At 37.4% G+C, this 15,328-nt stretch overlaps 3 long non-coding RNA genes across 19 annotated transcripts; 2 read left to right on the top strand and 1 right to left on the bottom strand.

The window, feature by feature from the left end:
• Positions 1-878: 878 nt before the first annotated feature.
• On the top strand, positions 879-3,560 carry LOC136262771 (uncharacterized). The gene is made up of 5 exons (XR_010704322.1): positions 879-986; positions 1,039-1,168; positions 2,126-2,214; positions 2,460-2,906; positions 3,447-3,560. It is a non-coding gene; the product is annotated as an uncharacterized lncRNA (long non-coding RNA).
• Positions 3,561-5,545: 1,985 nt separating this feature from the next.
• LOC136262767 (uncharacterized) lies at positions 5,546-11,741 on the bottom strand. Of its 15 annotated transcripts, none has more exons than XR_010704313.1 (8): positions 11,453-11,741; positions 11,085-11,135; positions 10,690-10,763; positions 9,483-9,584; positions 7,313-7,448; positions 7,022-7,260; positions 6,931-6,973; positions 5,546-6,763 (listed from the first exon to the last, which is right to left on the bottom strand). It is a non-coding gene; the product is annotated as an uncharacterized lncRNA (long non-coding RNA). The 15 variants fall into 15 exon arrangements; XR_010704317.1 differs by having other exon boundaries at positions 11,085-11,131; XR_010704314.1 differs by lacking the exon at positions 10,690-10,763 and having other exon boundaries at positions 11,081-11,135; positions 11,453-11,737.
• An 823-nt stretch (positions 11,742-12,564) lies between these two features.
• LOC136262769 (uncharacterized) lies at positions 12,565-14,269 on the top strand. 3 transcript variants are annotated; one of them, XR_010704319.1, is made up of 8 exons: positions 12,842-13,330; positions 13,404-13,468; positions 13,523-13,555; positions 13,611-13,659; positions 13,713-13,767; positions 13,821-13,915; positions 13,969-14,060; positions 14,116-14,269. It is a non-coding gene; the product is annotated as an uncharacterized lncRNA (long non-coding RNA). The 3 variants fall into 3 exon arrangements; XR_010704318.1 differs by having other exon boundaries at positions 12,843-13,330; positions 13,397-13,468; XR_010704320.1 differs by lacking the exons at positions 12,842-13,330; positions 13,404-13,468; positions 13,523-13,555 and adding an exon at positions 12,565-12,819.
• The last annotated feature ends 1,059 nt before the right edge of the window (positions 14,270-15,328 follow it).

Below are 15,328 nucleotides of genomic sequence, written 5' to 3'. Positions count from 1 at the left end.
TTTGAGTTGGAGGATGCTTTCCAAGGTAGTTTTTAGGCGTGCGTTCTATTAGAGTTTTTGCAAAAAAAAACATGGGCCGGGCGATCCCTATTATGAACCCACTATCGTGGTTCATGATATTAAAATTGTGCTGATAGCGACTGCTGTAAACATTCCAATAACAAACTAGCACTTGTTTGCTTTAACTTAAAGGTAAATCTGTGTGAAAATCTCCAGAAACAACAAAATGAAGCACCTTCCTATTTTGAATGGAAATCCTACCTATTATATCAGCATTAGAACTGCACTCTGAACTGCTCGAGGCTGGGAAAGAATTGTCTACGTTAAAGAATTTCTTTTCCAACTCTGGAAACTTTGAACAAGCACTACTAACACCTCAATTTGGTGTTGACATCGATCAGTGACGGTAACCGACTAGTTTAAATGATGGCTACTTACTAATGTTGTAGGAAGAACACCCAGCTTATCAACACTTGATTCGCTAGAATTATCAAGATATTCTGATGACAGTAACCACGAGAATGATGAGAGAGTAGTGGGTATGGTTAGTGTATCAGTAGAACCAGCTGTTCTATTTAGTTTTGGTATTTGAGTTACGCAAGGCCCAAGTCACTCAGAGGAAGTTTAACAACGGCCACAGGTAACTGTTGTGTATTCAGCTACAAGAATTATTCCACTTGCTGTTTATTTAGAATCAAACGTCACAGAAAAGAAAAAGGAAAGTGGATAATCAAAAGTGAGATAACAGTATTGTGGGAATGCATACATCATATTAAATTCTGTAGTCTTGCATGGCCAGACTCTTTTTTTTCCTTTTTCTGTTTTTGGGGAAACATGCATGTCTACAACATTTTGTAGCTGCTTTGTTGTAGGACTCCATTAAACCTCATGAGAGTAGTGCTCTGAATTGTCTCATCCACAAGTACCTGCTACAACAAAGAAACAAGTTAACTGCCATCACTTTTAGTGAGGGGAATGAAGACCAGGTAAAGTGTATAAATTATTCTTTAGTGTAGTATACTAGTTGGTTGTTTGAAGGATTTCGATGACTGGGATGATGTGGGGTTAAACATCTCTAAACCACTTGGTCTATTGTATCTGTTCAGAGAGTACAACAATTACTCCATGAGTGATCAGGAGCAGCTGAACCTTATATATACTGGACCTGGTGAGTGTGACTAGTTTTAGTGGGAGGGGCTAAGTTCTGCAAGGTTGCATTAGATACCCCCAGTCAATGTTTCTAGCATGTGAATTGAAAGTACACATGGAAGTATTGCTATATTGGGCCATTATATTTTTGTTACAATATATAATGTCTTTCCAAGTGTGGCCTATTGGATCCATTTTCTTTTTCCTTATTTCTCCATTGTTATTAACTCCTCAAAACAATGAGTATGTTGTATGAGGCTCAAACTAAGGTCTGTTATTGATCATCCCATACTACTGCCATCTATTAGAATATAAACCTGTGGGAGTTTACTGGCAATCCATAAAGCTATTGCAAATGTGTTTCTTTATGCCATTACTGAGATACCTCTGTAATAGGGCCACTTAGGAGACCATTAGTGTTGGCCTCGGCAATGAGGTGGCCTTATTAAAGAGGTTATCAAGTACATTTTGTAAACTAATAAACGTCTATTATAGTATGTATAATACAATTGGAAACTATGTACATATTTGACTGCTCACAATTGCCACAAACTATCAGTTTTGTTAACTTGAAGTTATAGCTTTGGGAAGTTGTTATGTTTAGCAAATTAAACAATCCAATATTGAACACTTTACCCATAATGATTTAGGGGGTTATAGATTTCCAAAGATTGTGTTGTAAGTGTTATCACACTTGTGAGAAAACAAGAACCTGTGAATTTAGGAAGTCAAGACTCATGACTTTGACCAATATGAACACAATGCGGAGTACATGTGAAAATCCTTTTAGTAGTTACAACAAATACATAATTGTACTAACACAATTACCAAGTTTACTAACATTTCATTGATTAACCAATATAAGTTTACCATCATAATCCTGATACTAGACATAATATGCATGCACAGATCTTGCATAGTTTCTGGTTTGTGTCATTCCCTGAGTGTTGCAATATCATCACATGGTCTGTTGCAGGAACACAAGCTCACACAACAGACCAATTAGTTGTTAGCACTGAAGAGGGAGAATGACTTGTTGAACAAGAGACTATGACACATAGAGAAGTGAGGGTGTTATCTTATACCAGTAACATGTGTGTGCATTGTGCTTTGAGATCACAAACCATTAATTCCAGTGTGTAGTGTAGTGTGTGCTTATGTGCATGCTTGAGCATATTATGCGTAATGTAATCAAGAGTGTGTGTGAGTAGTATAGTGTAGTGTAGTATGATTGTAGTGTGCTGTGCACGTATATATGCATGCATGTAGTAAACACCTTTTACAGAGCTTATTTTTTACTCTGTATTTAGGTTTACACATTCTGATGATGACCACTCTGACAAGTCACCCCCAACTATGAGACGTTCAGCATCTCAACTCACACCACTCTCACACCGGCGAGAATGCTCACTATATCAACTACACCAGTGACCATTAATGTAGGGGAACCTGGAGAAAAGGAGCCTGACCTCAGGTGATCAAGATGATGACATCGGAGAGGATCAGTGGTAGAGCGGCCATCAAAGAGAGGATCATTATGACAGGAAGAATCTGAAGACACCATTAATGGAGAAGCTGATGATTAAAATTAACGTCACCTTGTCAGAGGAGACTGTACATGATTTAGAGGGGGAAGTCCACCACCCCACCCTCCACCCCTTTTTGAGGAGTTGTGATACAGCAACACTGGTGAAAAACCTATCTAAAATGGCGGAAAACTCCACAAGGATTACCATGGCTACTACATGCTCTTAAAGGTTGTGAATTGCTCCATAATCCATATGTGTAGCTGCCAAGGCTGGTGAATAGCAACACTTTAAATTATTAAAATACATTTTTCTATGTACAAGAGTGGTTTTCCAAAATCCAGTCACAAATACTATGTACACAGAAATTTAATAATTTATTTATTTATTAAGGCTTTGCAGCACAGTGCATGCTGAAGGTCTGTAGGACACCTGGTCTTACAGCCTGTTTAAAGATGTTGTACTAAGTATGTTTGAAAAGGTAAAGAAAGGCGAAAAAATCCATGGCTGTACCTGGGCAGCCATCCAATTTTCACTACAAGCAGTCAGGGTGTTTTCTCCTTGTCAATTTCATGTATTTGTATACGAGAGAGTGCCCCATGTGAAGCTAATGGACATTAGTTTGTTTTTATTAAGACTTTACAGTACAGTGCTGGAGGTCTGTAGGACATCTGATCCTACAGCCTGTTTAAAGATGTTGTAAAATGTGTTTTCATTTGCAAGTCAAAAGAATTTTAATGATGTACAATATACTTTATACTTCCTATATAGGAGACTGATGCTAGGTCATGTTTTGATTTGAGTAATCATTGACACATCAAACTTGCTAATCAAAAAGAAGTTTATCTCAATTATTGTGGTGTAGAAAATCACAGGATAGATGTGAACAATAGTCAGAATGTGCATAGAGTGAATTCTCCTACATTGGCATTTGAAATAATTATATTATTTTAATAGAAATAAATTGTGTGTTTGTGTGCATATATAGCTACAAAATATTAACATGACAATGACGTTCGCTTATATTTTATGTAGAAAACATTTTTAACTAACACATATAACATTGAAATACTTGATATATCAGAAATAAATATTAATCTAGATCTCTGGCCTAACCAGGTCAAAGTGGCTACCTACATATTGCCACGGACTGTTACAGTAATTGGTTTCATTCATACATTACATCTCCAAATGATTATCTCTAAATTATCATCAATACTGAAACAGCCAAGCTGTGAAAAAAGGGTGCAGGAATCCCACCCCCCCCCCCCCCCCACCCAAAAGGCAGAGTGTATGACAAAAGTTGCAAGGGTATAACTAAGAAATGGCTATGGTGATGTGAATACCAGCTGCACAGTTTTGACCATTCTGGGGAAAAGCTTTTAGCCATGCATATATGTGACCGGATTTGCGAAAAGGTACCTTTTCCACACATTTGACATACAAGCAAACAAAATGATGTAACAGTTGACTCCTTATACTGATTAACTTGCTCTTAGTGTCAATATGTAGCCAGATACTGTAACTACATGTATTGAAAAGTTCAAGCAATTATATGCCATTATCAAAAAGTTATGAAGCTTTAAAGTTCAAAAAATGGGTCACATTTTGTGTGTGAAAAAGGTACCTTTTCGCAAATCCGGTCACATATTGTCCTTTGCATAAAATTGTCCTTACAACAATAGACTACACTGGCGAGAAATGGCTGGCTTATAACCTCTATGTAGTATGTGAATTCTGTACTGTGGATGTTGTGTGAAATAACTATTAAGTGCACAGGTTTTTCTATGCTCAGTATATAGTGCAAAAACCAAAGTATTGCTTATACTTAGGATATTGATGGGCTATAGGCCATTGCAGAAGGTTGACTGACATTAACCAGGGTGAGAAAAATGTAGTTTAGAAAAATGTTTAGCTTTGAAAAAGTATATGTGAAAAAATATGGATTGGTAGTTAATGTAAAGCACCTTACCATCAGTGGTGAAACCACATCAGGACTGACCAGGGCTAGAATGCCTAGCCCTGGTGATCACAGGTAATTTGAGTTCAACCTGTACTGTTAGCCCTGATAATGTCAGCTGAAAGCCCTGGTAGCCCGCTGATTGGGCTGGCTACCCCTATGCTTTCCATCCAGTTGAAATGGATGTTTGGAAAACACCATGAAGTGTGCAAACTACAATAAATCAAACCTCTCATCTGTGCAATGTTATCTCACAATTGTGCCAAGTATTAACAGTTAATGTACCTTTCATGTATATTGATCCAAACCTAACAATTCCCTTGAAAATAAGCTTTCACTAATAATTTCCAGCAACCAGCATGATTAACAAAAGCATCAAGCATTATGCCAGTGTAATAGAAGATTTAGATTTTTAATTGAAATGTGCAATACACGTACCAAATATGCAGCAATATTAATATTGCTACCTTTACTGTTTTTTGGCAGATTTATTCACACTTCACAGAAATAATATTGACATATATAGCTACTCTAAAAGAACAATCACTTACTCTAATACAGCAATGATATACTACAATCAGTTTTTGAGCATATGTAATCGTGGATTTGAAAAGTATAGTTGTACACACAATAAGGTTGCTCAAAAGAAATAGCTATTTCAAAGTATATGTAATTGGCTCAAGCCTTGAAAATCTTTCCTTTTATAATAACTCTTGTAGGAGCCCATTACTAAGCAATGCAAATCTATGCCTATAATAGACAGATACTAACAACACCATGGGCTGAGTGCATACTTTTGAACTGAAGTATTGACCTCAATGAAAAGCTACAAAAATTTGCCTATATGAAACAAGATTCATGCATAATTTAATTATAACAATAATTAAATTATAAAAATATAATTGGCACTTATAATTATGGTACAGATAGGCATGTATTTGTAAAACAATAATTACAATGCTGTAATTCACAGGTGTAGCGAGTCAGAGCATAGATTATATATTCCCTATACCTGTCAGGCCCGGGTGTGCGACTGTGACCAACTCATCATCTTCTAAGGTTATCCAGTCTGACTCGATGTCATCATCCTCCGAGAAGCTTCTCCAACTCCATTCATCTTCACCATTACTATACAAGTAATCATTTTATCACATGTGTGCTAATTACAGAATGGGTCAATGTTGTTGTCACCAGAATAGTTTTATGTACATGTTTATCATTACACTGTACTGCATTTTATAGACATTCATGGAAACATGCAACCGTCCAGACAGAACATTTCGCAGCTTCTGAACTGAGCAGATTGTTGTCATCATTCTAATGATGGCAGGATCAGTCATCAGGACTGACTTCACAATTGTATTGTGGAGAAGGTTTTGGTGCGTCAGGTAACTTGTACATTCCTAGTTCTTTCAAGCCAGTCTCTTCTTCATTTTTGTGATTCTCCTCTGCTCCACTGTCATTCCCTATCCATTGAAACAAGAAATGGATTGTGTACTGCACCAATCATATTACACATACAAGACAGTAAGCTACACTCATCCCCTCCACTGTTTTAGTCACTCCTTATTGACCTGATATTGTCATCTATAACACACTCACGAACACTGTGCAAAAAGTTTGATATACTCAGGTGCACACTAGTAGGCATAACTCAATTATACATTCAATTTACACAGGTATGTATGAATATGATATACTACAATTGTATATCCTGTGTATTACAAATTGGCTGCTATACACTGGTGTGTATACATCATGTGTACATATGTAATAGATATACACAATGTAGTATAGCTTACCACAGCTTGTTGGCATGGTTACGTGGGCACAGTACATACAGCTAACTTATTATTAAATTCTTATGTATTCTGTGCTATTTTTAAAGAATTTATGTATAAAATGTAATTCAATAAACTGTAACAAACACAACAACAGCTCCATTGTCATCCCAAGTGGCATTAATCTAAGCTTGCCTTTATGTAGAATTACATTTGTATAGAAAAAAAACATTAAGATGTTCCCTGTCACGGTGGCTTTTCTTCATCTACACCAGGCCTGACCCAGTTGGTGGTTGCTGTACATCAATTCAAGCCATACATGTAGTACTATTTTCACCAGGCTGCATCTGCCAAGACATAGTTATTTTAAAGAGCACATAGGCTACAATTACCAGTATAAAATTTAAGGTACAACTTTATAACTGACTGAAAGAAACTGCAAAATAACAGTTGTAAAGTTGTAAATGCTCAGAACAGTTGTAAAGTTGTAAATGCTCAGACATACAGTACTTACCAGTTGTATGTCGTACAGCTTCAGTTCTCTTCGCTGACTGAATCTGCAAAGGATATCAGTTGTTAGTGAACAAATGCTAGTGAAAACTTACCAGCTGTCCATCGTACACATGGGTACTGTCTGTTGAGTGAATCTGCCAAGGATATCGGTCATTATTATACAAAGGCCGTGGTCATACTTAGCAGTTGTCTGCCGTAAACTTGGGTACTCCTTGATGGCCGAATGATATTGATTGTTAGTGCACAAAAGGCTATTGCAAGTCGTCCATCATACAAAGACCATGGTCATTATTGTCCATGGAACAACTTGAGTATACTTCGCTGACTGAATCTGTCAAGAATATAAGCTGTTATTAGTATGCAAAGGCCATGATCATACTTACCGATTGTCTGTCATTATAACTTCAGTACTGTTTGCTGACCGAATCTGCCAAGGATATCGGTTGTTAGTGCACAAAGGTCATCGTACAACTTGAGTACTCCCTACTGAGTGAATCTGGCACACTTTACTGGTTGAATCTACCATACCAAGAATATCAGTAGTAAGTGCACACAGGCTATAAGTTATGAGGGACAAAACTTTGCAAAACTGTGTAAAACATGACTTTAAATTCACAAAAATCTAGAGAGCATCATTATACATTACTTCACTAAGGTAATCACTATAATAACCTCAATGATTTCATCAATATAATATTATATAGAAAACTGTGATATGATTGGTTATAGTACCTATCTCTAATGAAAATTTTAATGAGCTGGACACATGCAAGTGCTGTTGTTTTCCATGAGTAATGGTGCACCGCAGTGCTGATTCACTGGGTAGGCGCGACCACATGTCTGCACATCCCAGACCAAACTCGTTTCTATGGAATTTTCTATTTAGCTAAATTTCTGCTGACGCCTTCATAACTCTATAATGTTTAGCTATGATTTCAGTTAAGTCATACAAGAGACCAAAAAGTAAGCAGCATACTTTCGTATAGTGTGATGGAGACTTTAGTCTATAATAAAAATGATTCATTGTAGATTGGTCACTTACTACGCACAGTGTAGAATTATTCACAGATTCTTTAACTATATGTATGTGATTACACCCAACATTCTTTGTTTGTGTACAGTCATGAACATCCATTGTAATGCCAGTTTACAGCAATGATTGCCATTTTACCAGACCACCACTGGAACATGAAGCATGACAAAGTGAAACTTGACAATCTATGAGGTACATACAGGCTGCTGTTGCTTCCTCCAAGAAAATTTCGTAGATCCTCTGAGGATGAATCATAGAGAAATTTCAGTAATTTATCATAATTGTCTCAAATGCTGATTCACTGGGTAGGCGCGACCACATGTCTGCACATCCCAGACCAGACTCGGTTCTATGGAATTTTCTATTTAGCTAAATTTTCTGCTGACGCCTTCATAACTCTATAATGTTTAGCACTATGGGTATGATTTCAGTTAAGTCATACAAGAGACCAAAAAGTAAGCAGCATACTTTCGTATAGTGTGATGGAGACTTTAGTCTATAATAAAAATGATTCATTGTAGATTGGTCACTTACTACGCACAGTGTAGAATTATTCACAGATTCTTTAACTATATGTATGTGATTACACCCAACATTCTTTGTTTGTGTACAGTCATGAACATCCATTGTAATGCCAGTTTACAGCAATGATTGCCATTTTACCAGACCACCACTGGAACGTGAAGCATGACAAAGTGAAACTTGACAATATATGAGGTACATACAGGCTGCTGTTGCTTCCTCCAAGAAAATTTCGTAGATCCTCTGAGGATGAATTATAGAGGAATTTCAGTAATTTATCATAATTGTCTCAAATTATGGCTGATCTCGTATCACTCACTGGTCTGGTTTCATTTAGCCACCAGGGTTTAACCAGAAAATGCCAAATTCAAGTATTTTAGTCATCATAGTGTAAAAACAGTGTGTGTGTGTGTGTGTGTGTGTGTGTGTGTGTGTGTGTGTGTGTGTGTGTGTGTGTGTGTGTGTGTGCACTGTGTGTGTGTGTGACTGTGTGTGTGACTGTGTGTGTGTGTGTGTGTGTGTGTGTGTGACTCTGTGTGTGTGTGTGTGTGTGTGTGACTCTGTGTGTGTGTGACTCTGTGTGTGTGTGTGTGTGTGTGTGTGTGTGTGTGTGTGTGACTGTGTGTGTGTGTGTGTGTGTGTGTGTGTGTGTGACTGTGTGTGTGTGTGTGTGTGTGTGTGTGGTTCTATTAGAGTATATCGATCTTGTCTCTTACATGCAGGCATGCAGCAAGAATTTATTATTTGCATTTTTTTCTTTCTATATAGTGTTAAACTAGTAGCAAAGCATATGAACTAAGGCATGAACATTGAGCATAATCGAGCATAATAGGTAAAATTGAGCATTAATTTAAGCATAATAGGTGAATTTTTGAGCAGTGCAGCATAGCATAATAGGTAAAATTATGAGCATAATTGGCGGGTCCCTATTTATTATGCATATGTGTGTGTGCATGTGTAATGTACTGTAGCCTACCTATACACACATGTAGGCTCACTTAACTCGTTCATAAAAAGGATAAGCTTGATCACTGATGTAAGTTCCAGGGGAGACTAGTTTTCTCCTGCAGTGTAGCCTTCTCCATCACATCGCGTAGGTACTGTAGAAACAGGAGTACACACCATAAAACTTTCAGTAGCCACCCACACTATGAATAGGAATACATATATACATGGAATCCTTGCAGCACACTAATCCCTATAAACACTGTAATCAACTAGGATGACCTTCACACATACCCGTACAAACATATGACACTCAGTTACTGTAGTAGCCCTGCGTGGAATTTAAAAAATCGATGCACTAAAATTTTCTCCAATTTCCTTCTTCTATAGCTCATTTAAATTGCCATGCACTACTTTTCCAACAAAATCTGAGGTATCTATCATGTGTCATGAGATATGTCTTTTATTGCATTTCGCAATACAAAATTTGTTACACCAGGTTGGTTGGGTCATTGTGGTGCCAAAATTTCCATGAATTAGATCATTGTGCTCATAGAGGGTTGCTCTACACATATCACACCTGAAAAGTTACCAGACACAAAGTAGGCTGTACACAATAATTAATTTTACAGAAACATATTGCACATACTTGTTAGCTGTCATTTTAGCCATGAGCAAACAGTTTGTACAATGATTGTTTTACAGTATACAGTCAAACCTCTCTAATCCGACGCTCAATGGGAGCCATAGATTTTGCTGAATAAAGGAGGTTGTTGGATTATCAAGTCACCTCTGTAATCCGACATTATACAATATGTCAGATTATGCAGTAAATAACAGGTAAAACAGATCACACAATGTTTTTAACATGAATTAATTTTAGAATTTGTAAGTATTACAGCTTTTTTCTATTACTGTCAACCAATTAACTACTTTGGTTGCTTAAAAATTATTTTCTGTGATTATTCTAATGCCACTATTATTCTCTGTCAGATTACAAAGGTCAAAAACAATGCATTTCCAAGTCTAGAGAATCAAAGTTTGTGTCGGATTATGGGGTACAGAGTTGTCAGATTACAGAGGTTGTTTTCTATACAAAAATGTTGGTAAATGACATTTCGGTCGGATTAGAGAGGATTATGCAGGTGTTGGATTAGAGAGGTTCGACTGAATATACAATTACTGTTTTACAGACGACACCTGCATAACCTGGACACTTAGTTGAGGCCCCAAAGTACCAGCTTTTACATGTAAACTGACCTGGAAAATCAGGACATCTTAATAATCAGGACATTTTTGGTTGATCCCAAGGTGTCTTTAATACACAGGTTCCACTGTAATGAATTTATATTTCATTTTGAATATCAGGACACCCTCCTATCTCACATAGCTGCTAGACCAACTTTTTCAGGGGAAGTTTCACTGCTTGGTGCAAATTGGCAAAGCCATTCTCTTCTTACTGTTTAGGTTCTGAGACTATTATACTTTAAAATGTGGCACAGTGTTTGCTTGAACACAACAGGATACAAAACAAGCATGTTGCTCAATAGCGAAAGGCTTAGTCAGTCTGGCTATGCAAGATTTCATGGACTCCTGAACATACATACAAACTAAATCATCTGTACATAATACTTGATACATCACTCTTAACCTACACTTCGGATGGTGGTGGTCTATCAAAGCGTCGTACTAATGATGGTGACTGGCTATGCAATATGACACAGTGGGACATACAAAATGACACAGCGAGACATACAATAATTATGACACAGTGAGACACATAATATGACACAGTGGGACTAACACGTGCAAAAGCAGTGATGTCATGCTTAGAGGTGTGTCCAGAATGAGTGCGACTATTCAAACTGGACCACACCCATTTTTATCCCTACAAAGATAAAGTGGTCTAGCCAGGTGAGACTAGTACATAAAGTATAACATGCTTAAGTAATCTGTAAAGGACAATACAAACATATCATAGATCTTTTACACTCTAAGGATCTGTATGAACATATCCACTCACCAAGAAGAATGTAGTAGTGAATGTAGTACTCACAGCGGAATCAACACTAATAACTAACTAGTTACTGTCTGTCCAGTTTGCCACATAACTGTAGGAATTTGCGCGGTGGTCTAGGACGATGAGCTCTTCCAGAGTATCAAATCACGTGATTCGTAAGTGTTCGAATTTATAAGCAACACTAGTTTTACAACCGGATGCGGTTAGACCTCTTTTGCCGAGAGCTCAGACTAGCTGTGTGTGAAGTCTAGCGCAGTTCTTTTCATCCGAGTTTTTAAACCAGGCGCACGCCCACAACCGGCCGAAGGCCGGCTGTGGGCGTGCGCCTGGTTTACTGAAATTGTTTTCGTAAAAGTGTGTGTGTGTACCTATCTATCTACCTATCTACCTATGTTTGTCCGTACGCACCCACGTGAGCAAAATCGTTTAATAACGATAAAAGCAGCTTTTATGTAAGAAGTAAAAGTGAAATGAAGTCTGTATTAAACTTCTGCACAGGTGAACTTTGCTCTGAGGTGGTTTCTTTTCGGCGGACTGAAATACGGGTGTGGTGACTTTCCTCAGACTACCTTCCCCTTGAGGTTTTCAGGCATTTAGCAACTGAAAAACAACGGTACAGGCCTCGTACACTGCCAGGAATAGCCTATCGCTTCGAGTTGAAAGGGGGCGTATCCCTTACATATGCGAACGAAAATGAAGAGCAGCTTTGAGGCTTTGTCGAGAGAATTTGTGGGAAAAAACACGTTAGTCACACTATAAAACAGTTTAGAAGATAGTTTTGTGCGTAAGGCCCCTATTTGGTGATTATTAGTTTCTCATCCACCGCCCGCATCCTTCTTAAGCTACCGCATGGTACCGGGGTTTTCAAGTCCGTTGTCCTATGTATTTTGGCGCATGCGCTTAGCAGTGCAAAAGAAATGGCAGATTCAAGTGAGATCAGGTAACTGTATGTGCCCTATTATGATGGATGATTGTAAATGTGGTAAAACTTACTCACTGTGTTGTTGTGACTCCTTTATCACCAGTGAATGGCCCTTCGGTTAGAAGGTTTTTAGCGCATGCGCAATTATAATAGGACAACGGACTTGAAAACCCCGGTAAGCCATTATTTACTCTGCGCATGCTCAGAAGAACACGTGATACCAAACTGTTATAATTTTTGTTGATGAACGCTACAGTGCGCTATATATCACCAGGAGAACTGTTGTTTTCCTTAGCAAATTGCTGCAGTACCAGTTGCAATCGTGCTCTATCGACTTCATCAAAGCAGGCTTTCAGTTGAGTGTCGAATAACAGTTGGCGATCACGAAAAGTAGAATCAGCTGGTGAAGAAAATGTTTGTAGTAAGAAAGAAAGACAGTTTGGACAAGGTCTGTACATCAGTGTGTTACTATTATAAAATAATGGCATAATGGTAATACCCTCCCGCCCGCATCATAATAATTAGAAAGGCTGGATGAGAAACTAATAATCACCAAATAGGTGCCTAATATGTTGGTAAAAGCGGTTTATTTAACAAACGCTTCCTTAGCAGTGCATAGCAACGTAATTGAATGAATTACGAATATTTCATGAATTACGAATATTTCATGAATTACGAATATTTTATGAATTACGAATATTTCATGAATTACGAAATACGAGAAATAGCTAATTATATTATTGCACAACCCAAACTACCCTATTGTAAAGTAGTAATACATAGTTGGTAAATTCATAGTAGTATATACTATCTGTAGTTATTCCAGATGAGTTAGCTAGCTGCATGGCGCCTGGTTTTTAGAAGTAGCACAACATCAACTTGTTATCGATGATACTTTGTTTCATTGCGCACTGTTCTATCGGGTCGGAGGCACTTTTATGTGAGCACCGCCTCCAGAGGTGAGTCAGTGTAGCTATTAATGTTCACTTCTTATTGCCGTGGTGTACTAAATATTAATCTTTTAGGTGTTAGCTAGACGCGCGTAGTTGTATCGCTCTCAAGACTAGGTCAAGGCGTCGTGCGCCACTAGTATCACGGTAAGCGTACATGAATTGCCGGCGTGTGGTACATTAAAGTTTCTGATTATGTAGTTTTGTCTTTAGGTACAAAAGCACATTTAAAAGGTTTGTTAGTTTACTTGTTGTCTATACTGTTTTACGGGCTGATGATTCAATGCAGGTATGGCGGCATAGTTTGCTGCATCATGCACTGACATAATAATAGCTTGGTAAGCAGTAGTGCTTCTTTCTTGCCAGCTTTAATTTTTCTTTTCAATGATAGTGGCAATGGAACTGCTGCTGCTTATTATGATTGCACAGCATTTCAATAGTTACAGGTATGTCTGTCGTCGTATTACTGACTAACTATTTTAAAGTATTCATTTTGTAGGGCTGAATTGTAGAATCACATGCTACTGATACTTCATTGTGTAGATGCCAGGCACATGATCATGATTGAGTTAACTGTGTTTACGCAGTGAACAGGTATAATAGCTTTTCATAGTTGTCTATTGGAGAATACACCTTTTCTATTGTAGAACAGCTGTGTGGAGTTTAGGAGATGTGAACTAGGAAGAAGAATTATGTCCACACATATACATCTGGTGAATTTATCAGCTTCGTTTCATTGGTAAGGCCACAAAAGAGCATTTGAATCATTGTTAAGTAATTTCTTTTGTCTATAGACGTCGTTTGATGATCAGACCTATATAGAAGAAGAATGATGTACCTGCTACTTTTATCAAAGTGAACACTACTGGACACATTTCATGTTGTTTACTCAATGTTGTACAATTTTAAATTTTTTAATATGAAACCTCTAATCTTATAATAGTAAAGATATTCACATCCAGATATACTACATTGAGTTACACCACAATTATACATTGGTGAGTATATCAAATATGTATTTCTTACATATATGCACATATTATACTTATGTAAACAGAGGTTATACACGTGGTTAACCAGTAGTGTATAAGTCAATTATACTCATATATTATACATAGTAGTGGTATCTATACACAGGTACAACCATGGTGTATAACAGATATCGATGTGCCACACATGTGTATCCTTGGTGTATATCATAATAATACATCAGTTATACACCTATTATTTCAAATGTTTTGCATGGTGAATTCATCGATGGGTATCATAGAGCTTTGACTCAATGCAACATATTTATTTTATTTATTTATTTATTTATTTATTAATGCTTTATAGTACACACATACAAGCATGAGCTTATAGGTACACACACAGATACAAGAATTGACAATACACATGGTGTACTAAAGGTCTGTAGGCTTGTTCCTACAGCCAAAAGTAGTAATTATAAAATAATAATAAAAGAACACATGATAAATTGTCTATAACAGTGTGTAGTTAATCGAGAAATGATCAGTAACACACCGACTACAGGGACAGTGGTAGTGCAGTGTATGGGGGTTGAGGGGGTCAAAGTTATGAATGAAATGATTCCAGAAGTGGGACTTGACTCTGTTCCTGATAGTGACAATAAACAAATTAACGTCAATTAATGGAAGCGCATTCCATAAGCGACAGATCCTTACAAAGTAAAAGTGTCATTGCTTGTTAGTGGTGGAGGGATTGTGATGTAATTTGAAGCCTCCTAATCTGGCACTGGTAGAGAAGGAAATGAAATAGTGAATGTTGAAACTACTGGTTGGATTTTTGATAGATTTGATGAAAAACATGATGTTCAAAGGTGTACATTAATGGGAGAAGCTCTAGTTTGAGAAGTCTAGTTTTATAGTCGGAAATGTAATCGTTCAAAATATACTTTGTGGCTCGTCTCTGAAGATGTTCTAGGTTACTGATGTCTTTCACTAAATATGGACGCCAGATAGGGGAGCAGTGCATGAGCTGAGACCT

Source organism: Dysidea avara, chromosome 8 (genome assembly GCF_963678975.1).
Source record: "Dysidea avara chromosome 8, odDysAvar1.4, whole genome shotgun sequence".
In the NCBI taxonomy this organism is placed as follows: domain Eukaryota; kingdom Metazoa; phylum Porifera; class Demospongiae; order Dictyoceratida; family Dysideidae; genus Dysidea; species Dysidea avara.
Note: the sequence above shows the minus strand (reverse complement) of the source record. Positions and strands in the feature narration are given on the sequence as shown.